This window comes from Salmo trutta, chromosome 13 (genome assembly GCF_901001165.1).
Source record: "Salmo trutta chromosome 13, fSalTru1.1, whole genome shotgun sequence".
Classification (NCBI taxonomy): domain Eukaryota; kingdom Metazoa; phylum Chordata; class Actinopteri; order Salmoniformes; family Salmonidae; genus Salmo; species Salmo trutta.
The window spans coordinates 58,968,417-58,979,572 of NC_042969.1; positions in this window are offsets into that span (position 1 = coordinate 58,968,417).

An 11,156-nucleotide genomic window follows, 5' to 3' on the forward strand; every position below is an offset into this window, starting at 1 on the left:
CAATGGCGATAAAAGAAGGATTTGCTCTTAAAATCTATAGTCAAACCTGATAACGAACAGGGTCATTGTCACATGGTATTTTAGGTACCTCCTTTGAAGTGCCCAATATGACAAGTCAGACGATTATTTCATTCATGAATGATCTTTTCTCAAAGTACACATACTAAACACAATTGTCAAATGTTTAGATAGATTTTCTCTGTCAATGTTTCCATGAAGTGCCTGGGATCCACATCAACTGATCTATATCGTGTTTCCACAGTTTTCCCCTCTCCCTCGACTCTCGTGAACATTTCAGTGACAGCTTTGATTAGATTGAATGCTTACGTAACAGCTGGGTGAAGTGGAGATGATAAAAGGGGAATCATTTTGTCTGACTAGGCTATACACAGTAGTTCTGGTCTGGAACTGTGGTTAAGAGGGCGGTTTTCTGAACCATTAAGGCTTGGCTTGCCCCCTTAAACATACACAGAGGCTATTAGTGGTATATCACACTATACATATTATACACACCAGGGGAAGTGGTATGCATAGAAATAGGATTACCAGAAGGGACAATGACCCTTAGACCACAGCAATTTGACCGGAACACTAATGGGTACACACAATATGACTGGCATGGTATTGTGATGCATAATTATTTTTCTATATGGGTACGTACATCATAAAACTCAAAGCTCCCATGCAAATATCCGACGCAAATGGGTGGACAAGCCCCTACACAATAGTCATGGACAGACAAAGCTGGTTAGTGTAGCCTAGCTAACCTTGACCATGGCTTCACTGAAGCAGAACCCGTGTTTAACTTTCGCAGAAAGGCAAATGACTGTGTGTTATACAACGTAAAGGTTGAACTGCATTATGCAAGCCAATGGGTTCTGATTGTCCAACTGACAGAAAGGACCGGAAAAGAAGTTGTCCCTCATTCAAACATAATCAACGTGTGTGTGTGTGCGTGTGTGTCAGTCCATCAAACAAACAATGTGAGCTATGTTAAGGTTTTACATGTAGTTATAAAGATGTCATATTAACATTTACACTCTGTAAACGTTTGCTACGGTATGATGAATGAGTAGGCTTAAAATCTCGGTATTCTCTCTATCTTATTTTTATTTATTTTTTTATTTATTTATTTCACCTTTATTTAACCAGGTAGGCAAGTTGAGAACAAGTTCTCATTTACAATTGCGACCTGGCCAAGATAAAGCAAAGCAGTTCGACAACATACAAAAACACAGAGTTACACATGGAGTAAAACAACATACAATCAAAGATGCAGTAGAAAAAATAAGACTATATACAATGTGAGCAAATGATGTGAGATAATGGAGGTAAAGGCAAAAAAATGCCATGGTGGCAAAGTAAATCAAGTATGGCAAGAAAAAAACACTGGAATGGTAGATTTGTAGTTTGAAGAAAGTTAAAAGTTAAAATATAAATAATATGGTGCAAAGGAGCAAAATAAATAAAATAAATAAATACAGTAGGGGAAAAGGTAGTAGTTTGGGCTCAATTAAAGATGGGCTATGTACAGGTGCAGAGATCTGTGAGCTGCTCTGACAGCTGGTGCTTAAAGCTAGTGAGGGAGATAAGTGTTTCCAGTTTTAGAGATTTTTGTAGTTCGTTCCAATCATTGGCAGCTGAGAACTGGAAGGAGAGACGACCAAAGGAGGAGTTGGAGCGAGGTGGCAGTTATTTGAATTGGATTGTTCCTTAAGAGGCCCTGTCCTATTGAATTGGCCAGCTATTCCTGGAGAGATATGCTTGTTGTGTCCCCAATGGCACCCTATTCCCTACATAGTTCGCTCTACGGGCCCTGATCAAAAGTAGAGCATTGTATAGGGAATAGGGTGCCATTTGGGACGCAGACCCTGAGTGTCTTCTTTTGTCAAACTGTGGGGGGGTCTCTGTGATGTGGCGGTGAGCCTGGGAACAGTTGGACTATCTACAGTACATAGAGTACATGCCTCTGCAGGCCACACGTCACAGTGACTGCACTTTTCCACGCCTCCCTCTCTTTAGAAGGAATTTTTTAATTTTGCCTTGTTTAATCAGAAACCGAGTACAACAGAGGAGATTGATTTTGTATTGTCTTGTGTGCACTGGTTGCAGAGAACCAGTTGTGCGTCCCAAATGACACCCTATTCCCTATTTAATGCAGTACTTTTGACCATGGCCCATTAGGACACAGACTCAGTGTCGGGGTGAAAGGAGATACTTATGGATCCACCATAACCTGACATTTACAGACTGTCAGGCCCGGGTCGCTGGGGCAACTGAGAAGGTTCCAGCTTTTAGCTGTCAGAGACTTCTATGTCAGTAAAATGTAGGCCCCAGGAAGCAGGCTTTCAGACCAATCTATCTTCTCTCACATATCCAGAGCGAGGCCTGTGGTTGCTGGGGTGAACTCCCCCATCCCCCACCACCATACAGAAGCTTCTTCTTCACCGGAGAGTAGAACAAGTGAATCGATGAAGCTCCTTTACTGTGGCGGGACATTGAGTAGGAAAGCAAGGATATTGAAAAGTGTACACTTTTCGCTATGCAGAAAGCTGGAACATTTGGGTGAGAAAATGCATGTCTGTGCCCCAGCATGGAATAACTTCCTTGAGAGAGGGAAAAAAACAAAGGAGAGAGGAGAGAATAAGTCAACAATTTAGAGAGGAGAGGATATAGAATAGTATGTCTCCATTTTTACATTTAAATATATATATATAAAAATTGTAAGGTTAATTCAGTCATTTCCAAAGGTGACTTTTATGTAATTTCACCCCTGACAGCTATTTCCCCAAGTGAGCAAGCAGTAAGTTGAAAAATAAATAACTTTGATCATCCATATAGTTAGTTGCTCAAGTTTTGGGCACAACTAGGCCATAGCATTGATGCAAGGCATGCATGGATGGGGCTCTCCAGATGGATGGTGCCCACAGGTATTTGTTTTTGGCACACAGCATAGAGTTTTAATAGAGTAAATAAAAGAAAGACTTGTTTAAGATCAGCAGGAACCCCACCAGTCTTCATGTCCTCATTTACATCGAAAACATATGTTCTCACTGAAAGTTACGAAATCCCTAGAGCTTGAATCTCCAACATTATTTGACACGCTTTGGCTTTTTGGCAGTGTTGAAAGGCACACTGTGGCTGTTTTCTTTAGTTTTCTTTTCGATCTTATGTAGACACACGTGCCAGGCAGAAATGTCACTGGGATGGAAGAATAAGGAAGTTTGAGGTACTCTTTTAAGCTTGCTTAGCTTACTAGTAATACCACATTGGTGGACTTATTTGTAACCTATCTGTTTTTCTGTATAATGTGTCTCACATTGCGGCTATTATTTTAACCTCTCTCCTGTTCATTGTAATAGTGCCTTTATACATCGAATCTATGAGCATGATATATGCTATAATATAAACGTGTATTCATAGTTTGGCATATATATTACCTTTAATCCTACCTCTTATTCTTGGTGAAATATTCAAAAAGGATTTCCTTTTTACATAAAATGGTTAACGCATGACACCACTGCATACCAGATTCATATCTGCTGCATACATACCACACCTATCCTACTAAATGTTATTAAAATGTCGATGAAACACACTATACCATTAGTTTAAAGATCCCTGACTTCAGTCATCCATGAGACCATGACTGTGTCTTTATTGAGCCACACACTCTGACTTCTATGATCCCTGGCGGGGTGTGTTCTTTACGGTATGTGACAGTAGGAGATGGTGAGGAAGGTCACTTTGCTGTACAACAGTGCCCTCTGGTGGTTATTATCTTCCTGTCACATGGCCAAGGTACAGCATGTCGATTGACAAACTGCTCTATATTGTAGTTGTAGTAGCTACACAGATAGTATCCAGTGTATCTTTTCCAGTATCAGTGTAGATCTTCAGATTAAGCTTGGCAAATAGTTTGCATTGCAACTAGAGAATACAGAAGGGTGTGATTCTTTGCACTGCTGGTTTGTTAGTTATCTTGGTAATTAATGAAACACTAGTTCTCCCCTGATATCACAAGAGTTTAAAAACATGAAACATCCTTTATGCACACCTGCACAATATTTTACTCAAAAATAAATTACTTATGCCCATCTTTATGTTCATATCATTTTTCTTGGTTGTAAGTGAGCACATTTGCCCCCAGGGGGAGCTTTGGTCAAATAGTTGAGTTTTAGTGCAAATCCACATGACTTATGTATCAACAACAGGGAGGCAGTATCATAAAACATAAAACATTAGGATCGACCTGTTAACGTATCTTCTCATCTCTTCTATCAGTCAGTCAGTTACCTCCTTTTAGAATGTTTTACTCATAATCCATTCAGAAAGCAGTGTTACCCTCCTTGGGCCTACAAATAATTCAGTACTTTCTAGTTCCTGCATGTGCAGTCAGCTAAGCATCACTGTACTCTGTATGTTGTACTTTATTTGACGCCGAGAGATGGGAGGAATACAGTCGTTTCATTCAGAGGATTCAGATGTAAATATCAGTTTGACTGTGTCGCAATGCGGCCGGAAATCACAGACTGAGAAAATACTCTCACTCACAGCTGTGACCAAAATCTCTTCTCTTCCCATAATTGACTGCACCTGTCTTTTCGAATGGACAATATTTGTTTTGATCGCGCCAACAAAATGAGAGGGCTAATGCCTGCGATATTGAAAATGCCCTTAGCAATTTCAGTATTCCTTCATAACAGATCATTAGATGGTAATTTAGTTTCAGTCATTAGGTTTGGCTGAACAGTGGTGGTCTAGTATGGAACCCATCACTATTGCTGCCAAATCTAACAGGTGCATAGAATGCAATGAATGTTTGAGAAAAGCCCAAACAGATCACAGAACTTGGTATTTGCTGATGATCATACTATGCTGAATCACAAACCTACTGCTCTCCTGAAAAGCTAAGTATCTGACTCATTTCATCCATCTTTGTATTTGTGGTTGCACTTTACACACGAGAGCCTTTTTAGGCCAGTGTGCAGCTATACTCAGATTGTAAGACTTTGCTTTCTTTCACATGAAATCAACAGTTTACTCTTTGATAAAGTTGCTTCCCACTGGGCACAGACATAAATTCAATGTCTATTCCACCTTGGTTCAAAGTAATTTAATTGAAATTACAAGGAAACAAAGTTGATTCAACCGGTGTGTGCCCAATGGGTTGTTTGCTCAAGTAAATAGGAAATCTAACATGGCAGCCAATAAAAATTCAAATAATTATGCAATAGTCAAGACATTTCAGAAACCCACAATCAGTGCTAACTTCATGTGCAGCACAACACAGTGAAAGAATACAGTGTCAGGATTCCGTGACTACTGTGGGTCTTCATTATTGCTGTTATTTGTTTTTGGCTGTCATCGGAGGTAGTTTCCTTGTGTTGGAAGAATGTGTCCTCTAACTTACAAGTTTAGTGTTCACTGTTGCTAACTGGAGATATAACACAACAGAACTTTACATGTGATACAATTTCATAGATCAAATTGAATACAGAACTGACACAGTATTGCCTGATGTTTGCATATTTGGGTGACAACTTCCATTCAGGGTATTATCCAATTGTACCTGCCTATACTATTGTGCCTTTGTACTAACACTTAAATCAAGGTAAGTGAATTGTTGATTTATGATACCACGTTAATTTAACTCCTCATGATGTCTCAGCTGTTGCTCTTTAGTCAATTAAAGAGAAATGCATCAGCCATGATAGGAATCTTGGGCAGATAATGATAAGATCTCCTCTGTTTATCATACTCCTCAAATGACCATCTCAATTCAAGTTAATTTGTCTTAGAGAAGACTCATACATTTCATCTCTGGTCCATCTCTTTATTGCTCGTAAGGGACCTTTTAGGATAAAAAAAATGGAGACATTAATGATCACACACTGATTCAAAATTGACATCCATTTCACAAAATGGAGTTACCTCTGCTCCACTGTGCAGCTCCTCCCCAAGCCAAGCTATCAGTGCATGGGTAGAAGGCAAAGAAGGGGTTAACTCATGAATGACTGGTGCCATTACCGTGACCCCAAATGACTGTGACCCCAGAGCCAAACGAAAGAAAGAAAACAGGATTTATTTGGATATAGTTTGTTCTCTTTTATAGTCTGATGGTTATCAGACTAGATGGCAACTGACTTTATGGTGCTCCTGATTGGTCAATGATCAAAGCCTGAACCTTGTTTGATCCTATCAGGCTGCAGCTTGATCTCAGGAAAGATTTACATAGGGCCATTTAAAGGGAGATTGAGCAGAGCGTTAACTGGGAACTGCCAATTGACGACAAAGAGCAGATACTGCACAGTGCTGTCATGTTAAGAGTTTATTGCACAAGTGAAATCCTATTGGCATGTCCTCAGGCAGACGCTATATCCTATGTTTCTGTGCATGGTTCAGAGTTGTTATGGAAGAATAGCAAAGATTTGCTTTATAAGTTAGTGGCATTTTGTACCATTGATAATTGGTTCTGAGTAGCATGATAAGGGGTAAAACACTTCATATAGAAGTTAATACATTTTACTCTGTAGAAGGTAGAAATCTTCCCCCTCAGACGGAGTAAAAAAAGACATTAAATTAAATTGCATGCTGCCACTTTTTGGCAGCAGTGATGAATTGATGAAATAAAATGGGAAATATTTGGTTCTGGCAGTTCAAAAGCTCTAGCGAGGCACAGTCATGTATTGCATCTGCCTTTCCTCTGGTGACAGATGGTCTGATCAAACCTGACCTACTGCATTGAAGTCCACTCTAATTCCCATTTCATCATACAAAGTAACCCTTATCCATTCACCCGAAGCATCATTCATCATTTACCCCCAAAATGATACCTAGACTGGTCCCAGATCTGTTTGTGCTGTCTTGCCATTGATCATGCCAGGAGTTGGCAAGACAGCAGAAACATATCTGGGACCAGGCTAAATGATCTCCACTTCGAAAGGGTACATCACTGTCAAAAGGGTACATCACTGTATGGATATAGTTGTACCACTGACAAGACCATCTGCAAGAGTGGAGTTGCTGCTTCTCAGGAGTCTGCTATGTGTTTGTTGAATTCCCGATTAATAACACTCTCTTGTCTCTCAGTGGCAGCAGCTGTCTTTTTCAATCATCCTTCTCTAACAGACAGGTCAGGACAGGCTCAGCTGGCCTTGGAGTTTCAATCACAGAAAATAATTGGAAGTATTGGGTCCTTATTTAAAATGTTAAAGTTAGATTGAGTTGAGACCAATGGTTTATGTATATACTAGATGACTGTTTGGCGTGCTGTGTTGAAGCCTCCATCTTGGCACTCCCCCACTGTTGTTAAAAAACATTTTGGAGTCTATAGAAATGCATTTATTAATGTCTATATTCATTTCACCACATTTATTCTATTACAGACACCTTAATGCATACTTTAAATTATATTATGTGAGCTAAACATACAAATTAATTAAAAAAAAATATATATTTGGTAAACATCCTTAAAGTATAATATTTAGAGATGACTAATGTTACTGTTGCCACTATAGCAAAATAATAATTAAATACATGTAATTTTGTCCTTGAAACATTTAATTGAAATACTTTAGAATTCCATTCATTCCTATGGAGAACTGCTTCAAAGCGTCTCAGTGGCCAATACATAGGATCAGCAATCTAGGGTTTATATACATCATTGGTCGAGACAGTTGAGCAACAGACCCTTAGAAAAGAATTACTAGAAGGGACAAAGCCCCTCAGACTGTGTCTCGACCAATGGGTAATCTATTTCTATGGACAGACCACCCATTCTGGGCAGTACTCCATTCTCTCCCCCAACAGTTTGGACCTCAGGTTGAATGAAGACAGTTGACGTAATATCTGTTATATGTCTCTGGATCCATAACGGGGAGGGATTCATATTTCAGTTTAAATCTGATTCTCCACATAACGTTTTCCAAGTATGTGACTATGTATAATACATTTTTTAGTTTTTCTCTTCCCCTTGGATTGTTTCCCATCCAATAACTGAAAACAAAACCTGAACAGAAACCTCATCTGTCCTTCTTTCCCTCTTTTATTTGCTGGAGAAATACGTAGCTGACAGTTACCCAAAGCAGTACTGCAGACAATATGAGCAAAGCCGTTACGAACTGCATACCTTGCCAGTGTTATTACACTCACTGCACTCCTGACGATACTTGTAGTTGTACTATCATCATGATCATAGATAAACGTAGGAATACAGACTTCAGGAATAACACAATGTTGAACAGCTTGGAAGTTGTACCATACATCATTAATACCAGCTTGTGTTTCAGCAGTCAAAAGCCAGTGATATTCTCTATGGGGGAATATACAGTAAGAGGCGGGGCAAAGGTTTCAGTGATAACTGAATAATGTCTTATCTTCTCTGGCACAGCTACATGGGGAAGGTTGGTCAACAAGCCATACTAGCCCTCTGATGTCATAAAGTGTAGTTGTCTCCCTGTTCTGATGGATGTCTGATGTCTGTGTTTCTTGTCCAGTTGTCTATCCAGATGGGAGTCTCTCCATCTACTGTGGGTGTTGGTGTGTGTCCTCTTCCTCCCTTCTCTCTTCTTCTCTCTCCTTCTCTCTCCTTCTCTCGGAACACCAGGAGAGAGAATACCAGAGAAGGTTTTCTGAACATGCTTAGACCAGCTGGCAAGTGTCTTCACTGACATTTTCAATCTCTCCTTGCCCCAGTCTATAATCCCCAAATCTTTCAAGCCATTGCCCCTGTTCCCAAGAGCTCCAAGGTAACCTCCCTAAATGACTATCGTCCTGTAGCACTCACATCTGTAATTATTTAGTGCTTTGAGAGGCTGGTCATGACAGACATCAACACCATCATCCCAGACACCCTAGACCCACTCCAATTCGCATTACTGCCCCAACAGGTCCACAGATGAAGCAATCTCAATTGCACTTCACACTGACCTCTCCCACCCAGACAAGAGGGGTAATAACTATGTGAGAATGCTGTTCATAGACTATAGCTCAGCGTTCATCACCATAGTCCCCTCCAAGTTCATCACCAAGCTAGGGAGCCTGGGACTGAAACCCTCCCTCTGCAACTGGATCCTGGACTTTCTGATGGGCCAGCCCCAGGTGGTGAGGGTAGGCAAAAACCCCTCCGCCACGCTGACCCTCAACAAGGGGGCCCTCATGGGTGTGTGCTTAGTACCCTCCTGTACTCCCTGTTCACCCACAACTGCGTGGCCACTAACGACTCCAACACCGTCATCAAGTTTGCTGATAGCATGATGTGGCAGGCCGACGGCGATGAGTCAGCCTACAGGGAGGAGGTCAGAGACTTGGCAGTGTGGTGCCAGGTCAACAACCTCTCCATCAACGTCAGAAAGACCAAGGAGCTGATCGTGGGCTATAGGAGAGCACACCCCATCCACATCGAGGGGGTTGTTGTCTGCACATTTATCTGGTACTGGTACTCCCTGTATATAGCCTCACAGTGATCTGGTACTGGTACTCCCTGTATATAGCTCCACATGTTTTTATTTTTTTAATTTTTTTATTTCACCTTTATTTAACCAGGTAGGCAAGTTGAGAACAAGTTCTCATTTACAATTGCGACCTGGCCAAGATAAAGCAAAGCAGTTCGACAACATACAAAAACACAGAGTTACACATGGAGTAAAACAACATACAATCAATGATACAGTAGAAAAAAATAAGACTATATACAATGTGAGCAAATGATGTGCGATAAGGGAGGTAAAGGCAAAAAAGACCATGGTGGCAAAGTAAATAAAGTATAGCAAGTAAAACACTGGAATGGTAGATTTGTAGTTTGAAGAAAGTTCAAAGTTAAAATATAAATAAAATGGTGCAAAGGAGCAAAATCAATAAAATAAATAAATACAGTAGGGGAAGAGGTAGTAGTTTGGGCTAAATTATAGATGGGCTATGTACAGGTGCAGTGATCTGGGAGCTGCTCTGATTGCTCTGCTCTGACAGTGATCTGGTACTGGTACTCCCTGTATATAGCTCCACATTGATCTGGTACTGGTACTCCCTGTATATAGCTCCACATTGATCTGGTACTGGTACTCCCTGTATATAGCTCCACATTAATCTGGTACTGGTACTCCCTGTATATAGCTCCACATTGATCTGGTACTGGTACTCCCTGTATATAGCTCCACATTGATCTGGTACTGGTACTCCCTGTATATAGCTCCACATTGATCTGGTACTGGTACTCCCTGTATATAGCTCCACATTGATCTGGTACTGGTACTCCCTGTATATAGCTCCACATTGATCTGGTACTCCCTGTATATAGTTTCCTTCTTGTGTATTTTATTCCTTTTGTGCTACTATTTTATTTTGTCTGATTTTTTAAAACTCTGCATTGTTGGGAAGGGCTCTTAAGCAAGCATTTCACGGTAAAGTCTACACCTGTTGTATTCGGCGCATGTGACAAGGACAATTTGATCTCTACCCTCCTATTCCTGAGTGGCCTAAACAGATGCAGCTCCATCACAGCTCCTGCATATCACATTGTTGGCCAGTGAGGCAATGAGACACAGAGACAGTTTTCGGTGGGAAAGTGAACCGATCCGTTCACAGGCACATTAGACACAGTGGCAGTCATGTGAACAGTTCCGCTAATTTTGAGACGTGTTGTTACAAACCGGCTCAGAGTTCGCAACAAAAGGGAGACAACGTGGAGACAAGGAGTATCAAAATATATATTTATTAAATAAAGTAATTAACAATGGTGTGTGTAATCAGTAGTGTAAGTGAGTGCTTGCATGCATAAATGTAATAATGCAGGGTGTTGAAGGGTGCCAAAGCAAACAAGTCACAACTACCACAACCAAAAAGCCACAACCACCACAACCAAAAAGCCACAACCAAAAATCCACAACTACCACAACCAAAAATCCACAACTACCACAACCAAAAATCCACAACTACCACAACCAAAAAGCCACAACTACCACAACCAAAAAGCCACAACTACCACAACCAAAAAGCCACAACTACCACAACCAAAAAGCCACAACCAACCAACCAAAAAGCCACAACCAACCAAAAAGCCACAACCAACTAAAAAGCCACAACCAACCAAAAAGCCACAACCAACCAAAAAGCCACAAACAACAAGGTGTCTGCATGGAGAGAGTCTCCCCAATGAC